This window comes from Pteropus medius, unplaced genomic scaffold, assembly GCF_902729225.1.
Source record: "Pteropus medius unplaced genomic scaffold, Ma_sr-lr_union100, whole genome shotgun sequence".
Classification (NCBI taxonomy): Eukaryota; Metazoa; Chordata; class Mammalia; order Chiroptera; family Pteropodidae; genus Pteropus; species Pteropus medius.
Genome location: NW_024340849.1, coordinates 27364113 through 27369723, shown reverse-complemented (window position 1 = coordinate 27369723; position 5611 = coordinate 27364113). Strand labels below are relative to the sequence as shown.

At 42.1% G+C, this 5611-nt stretch overlaps 1 pseudogene; it reads left to right on the top strand.

The window, feature by feature from the left end:
- The first annotated feature begins 994 nt into the window (after nucleotides 1-994).
- LOC120591028 (uncharacterized) lies at nucleotides 995-1110 on the top strand (annotated as a pseudogene).
- Nucleotides 1111-5611: the final 4501 nt, after the last annotated feature.

Here is a 5611-nt window from a genome sequence, read left to right as displayed (position 1 = left end):
ACTAAGGCAGCAGCAAGAATGCTGAAACAGTGGAAAGCTTGCAACAAGACAAAAAAGAGTAGGGCAAAGTACATGTTATCCCAATAATTATAACTGCTTTAACTTTCAGTATTAAAATTGATGACTTTCATGTTGGGATAATGAAACTCTTAAGAAAAAGAATCACCTAAAGAATAAGGAAGAAAACTTAGAAATAAAAGGATGGATAAAGACAAAACAGAAAAAACACGAAGGAAATTAATCCTGCAAATATTAATATCAGTCTATGTATAATTATAGTAAAACACATTGAATAATGATCAATAGTGTTTATCATATGTGAAGTATTACTTTAAAAAGAATTAACATAGTGTAAGAAAATGGAGACAACTGCCCTAGTAGAATCTTCTTTTGAATTTAGTTTAGCTATAAAGGGAAGAAGAGAAATGGTGCAGTAAATATTGGAGATATTTGTCAAGGGAAGGTTAAAATATATATACTTTATTGATTTTTTTTTCTTTAGAAACAACACAGGTTTCATGTAGAACACTTGGAAAATAAAGAAAAGTAATGTAGAAGAAATCAAAGCTTACCCACAATCTCAGAAGCCAAGGGCAGCGCTCCTTTAACAGTGTTTTCCCCTTCTGAAGTGATGTGGTCTTAGAGAAGCCGTGGCCTGGGGGAGAGGAGTAAGCAGGAAGGGACCGCGTGAATATCCAGAAGGGAAAGGAGCTGAGTGGTGAGCACGGTCACTGTTTATCCCCCTTTCCCTTACCTAAACCCTAATGTCTAGAAACACAAAGATTCTGCTGCCTACTTTTCCTTTTCTCCTATAGTGCCCAATATAACTAAGCAGGTGCAATAATTCAATGAGCAAAAGAGAAAGGGAGAAAGGAAGTGGAGTGATACACTGAATTCTTACTTTAGGATGTGGTTCCATAGTTAGTGGTTAGCACGTCTACTTTACATGCAGAAGGTCCTGGGTTCACACCTCAGTGGAGCCACATAGTCCATGGTCTACGGCCATGCCACCCTGAACAAGCCTGATGTCTGATCTCGGAAGCTAAGCAGGGTTGGGCCTCGTTAGTACTTGGATGGGAGACTACCTAGGAAGACCAGGTGCTATAGGCATAAACAAAAAAAAAAATCTTACTTGTTTTTTTTTTAAAATAACAATTACATTCACTAAAAAATCAGAGAACATACAAAACTATCTGAGAAAAGACATTTAAGATGTAGCAAAGACGGGGAAGGAGACCAGGAGAAGAGAAAAACTCAAGGCCTCATGTGTGACTTTCTTTCCTAGCTTTTAGAAAAGCAGAAGAGAAGGTGAAGCAGGGAGGGAAGAAACTGCTTAGAAATGGGCTTCCTATGGTAAAGAGGGTAGGAGAAAACTTAAACAGAGAAAAGAATTCAAGACAAGAAGCTCAGCTGACAGACAGCTGAGACCAATAAGTAGAAAGGTGAAACATTTTGCTAAGTACATAGTTCCCTTTAGCCAGGCTACACATGCAGCCTCAAAGGTAACTTAGAAATAAGCTTGCTCAGTTTTAGTGGCTTCCGTATTTGTTTAGTGGCTTCCAGGTCAATATCCAGACCAACAGTGCCTTACCGAGAAAATTGGGTAGTCACCAAGAGCCCATCAAAATGGAATGACTGCTGAGTGGAAGGATGAGATTGAATCAGGCACCATAGCCGGGAAGGCATCATATTCTATGGGGAATAAGGCACATTTGACTTTTCACATCAGTGCAAGCTTTCTCAGGCTAGAGGCAGTTCAACAAATATAGTGGGGAAACAAGGCCTTTTTAATTTGGGGACTTTATGCCAGCAGTCACCTTACAATAACAAAATACCAAAATTCTCCCTAATCTCTGAGACTGAGAACAGAAAGTACAGAAGTAGAGAATGTAGTAGGTGGGAAATATGGCTTAAAAGTACTTTTGGCTGTGGCTTCCAGATAATTATAATGGCGTCTGCTTCTTCCCCACTTGTGCCTGTCATCCTCAGTAGTAAGTTATGATGACGATGATGATTACTGATAATTAGCCCTTTCATGTATTTAGCATTTTCTACTTTCTAAAGCACTGCACATGGATTCCTCACTGTTAGCCTAGGAGACAGGAATGGCTGGCTCTGCTCCACCCAGCTTTGAAATGAGGAGCTAGGCTGCTGGCCCCTGCCTTGAGTCACACAGGTTGTTAGAGACCCTGGGTACCTAATGGTGCCCACTTCTCTCTTTCTCAACTGAATATTTTGTTCTTTAGAAGGCTAGGTATTTCTTTCTACATTTGAGGATATAATGGATAAGTATATGAATATGTATATTTCATCAAAATTTGAGTTATTGTATTTTAAGTATATAGCACTATTAAGTTTAGGGTGTATCTCTCCCTTCTTCCATCTTGTCTCTCTGTCTCTGTCTCTGTCTCTGTCTCTCTCTCTCTCACACACACACACACAACACACACACACACACACATTCATCCATTTACTATAGATTTCAAAGCATTTTCCAAATAACAAGACATTACCTCCTTTGTTATGGTCGCTAGAACTTTTGGCAGGCTTGTCTCAGGTTTCTGCTTCTTCTATGTTTATGGAGCCCAATCTAGGGATAGAACTGGGTATCCACAGTACATTTAGAAAACTGGATTTGGAAGAGTATGCATGCAAGGTACCACCTGCATCTCGCCTTGGCTGACTGCTGACTATTCTCCATGATCTGGAGCTAATCCCGAGGATTAAGTGAGCATCTGCTCCGGGTTGCTGACAGCCGGATAGGTCCAAGCCATAAACAGAAGGGGAGTGTCAGGCTCGGACAAACCAGCTAATGTGGAGAGTGCTAGGCTTCCTGGAGAGCCTTGGAGATTTGGCCCTGGTTGCTCTGCTCTGCCCTTCTGCATCCTGCTCTACTCTGCCTTCACCCAGGATCTCAGGGACACTATATACAGTGGTGATTAAGAGTCAAGGTCAAACTGCTAGAGTTTGTACCTGCTGCGCAGGCTTTATGTGCATTGAGTAAACTTGGACAGATTGCTGTGGGCAAAGAACCTCAGTTTTCTTATCCACAGAATGGGGATTGTGACAGTAATCCACTCTGAGTTCTCACAGTGAGTTTTTGCACTAATCGCCACTGGGATGCATATCATCCTGCAACTCCTTCTTTTGTTCCCTGCTCATCATTCCAGCTCAAATGTCACCTCCCGGTATTCAATACATACTGAATTTCCTTGTCTTCCACCATATATTATTTGGACGACTCTTTTGGCATGCACCTTGTTAGGGCCATGCATTTATTTGTCTGTTTAATGCATCTGAGTCTGTGAGCATCTCCTGGGGAGGGTCTGTTTCAGATCTTAATTTTCTGCAAACACACACACACACACACACACACATACACACACACACACACATACATGCACACACACATGCAAGGGAAGAAAAGGAAAGAAAGGATGGAGGGAGAAATGAATGAAGACACTGCCTTTGTTTTAATCATCTCAATGTTAGTTTCCCATATTTTCTCCTCCCTAAACAAAATGGCCTTTGAGAGCTGCACCTTGTTGCGGAAACTCAGCCAGAAGTCATCAGAGAGTGCTCTCAGCAGCTCAATGTTCGGAAGTAGAAAAATACCTCAATTTTGCAGTGAGACTAAAGTAGTGGTGGTAAAGCAGAAGACCCTAAGTCCCTAGGAAGCAGAGGGACTCCCATATCCTTTTTCAGGCACAGAGCATGTAAGATTGAAACTTGAGCTCTCTCCTGAGGTAGACCCTCACTTTGTCCCTAAACACCTTCTCTTCTTGAGATTCCTCCTGGAGATGGGAAACAGGCAGACAACATGTTGAAAGGGTCAGGTTCATCAAAAGTGAGGAGACTTTCTGGGGTTATAGAAGCTGAGGAGCACCACCATCTGGGCATTGCCTTGGCACCTGGGCAGGCACTGGCCCTGGTTAGGGAGGCTACAGATCTACCTGGATGGCCTTGGGCAAGTGGCCTAACTTCTGTGGCCTCGCACCTCATCTGGAAAATGTAAAGTCCAGGTCTCCTTCAGCTCTGACATGAGGTTGCTTGCCACAGCCCCTGCAGACATCAGTGCCTCCATGCACGAGACAGCAATTGGTATTTAAAATAATGGTGGTGAGTCATCTACAAGTGATGACAAAACAAGGTTGTTCTGATTTATTCACCACAGTTCCTCCAAATCTTGTAATCTTGAGAGCTGAGGGATTCTGCGGAGCTAAAGCTTTCAGATAACTGAACTCTATCCACTTTTAAATACCCAAATTGAATTTTGTTCTAAACTTAAATATATATAAACATCTTAAAAGATTGTTTTCTTTATATTTAATATTTTGTTCTAATTATTGTTCTCTTCAGGAAAGAAAAGATGGAGAGAATAGCTTGTACTTCTCTGGCTGACGCAGGGCCATCGTTCTGAGCACGAATGCTGCCAGTGCAAGGGTGCCCCCCAACCCCCGAACTCCTCGGCTATGCAGTGGCTTTGAATTTTCTCTCCACTGACTTCTCCTGCATCTTTCCTCACTCCCTTCAGTCTCCAATGGTGTCACTGGGCAGGAACTAGAAGGGACAATGCTTTCATATATGCAGCCCCAGGCCTAGAGCAGGAAGGGATTTCCTCAAATTGCTGATCAGTGGCATTGCAGAGGGAGAACTAGCTCTTTATCTTGTGAGCCATAGTCTTAGAGAACTCCAGATGCCAGCTTGCCTAGTTTTCAATCATCATTTTCCTTCTCTAAGCCATCCAATTAGAGTTTCAAGGTTGGCTCTTCATAGAGTTGATTGATACTGTTGCTGATGAAGACTACCTCATCATAGAACCAACTGCATATCATATTTTCACATTCTTCAATTTAGGAAAAGTCTTTGGTGAGGGCTAATAAATAAAAAAAAAAAAACAATTGCCTAAGGTAGCAACCCAAGATCCTGTTCCTGCTTGGGTACCTGGAAGACAGCTGGCTAGAATCACATCTAAGCATTTTATCTTTTCTTTTTTCTCTGTCTCTTTCTCTTTTCATTCCTCCTTCCCCCTTCTTCCCTTTCCTCCTCCTCTTCCTCCTCCTTCTTTCTTCCTCTTTCTCTTTTTCTGTCTCTCCCTCTGTCTCTGTCTCTGTCTTTTTCTCTGTCTCCCTCCCTCTCCCTCTCCCTGCCCCCTGCTTCTTTCTCTGGTTAAAGAGACCCTAATCGTGTGAAGCTTATTCCTAGTGTAAATCAACCATGATGCTGCTCTCACATTGTGTGCTCTGCAGGTCCAGAACTCCAGGGACCATTCACTTACTCAAAGCTCTTGGCTGGTGGTGTTAGCATACACCATCCTAGATGGGAAGTGAGAACTTGGTTGCCACCATGTGATCCAAACAATGAGGGAGATGGTTTCTCAAGACTGTGAAGGAGGTAAAGTTTACATTGTAAAATGATGGCATTTTCCTTAGAAAGGATGGATCGGCTTTGTACCATGCATCTCTTTTTCTCCAGCTCCTGTGAAAAATAAGCATATTCCCAGAATATGTGACTATAGGCTGTAGTGGATGTATAATGTGTCGATGAAGCTAGGCTGAATTCAATTTTCTGCATTTTTCTGGATAGGTTGGGTCACAAAAGAGATTCTTAT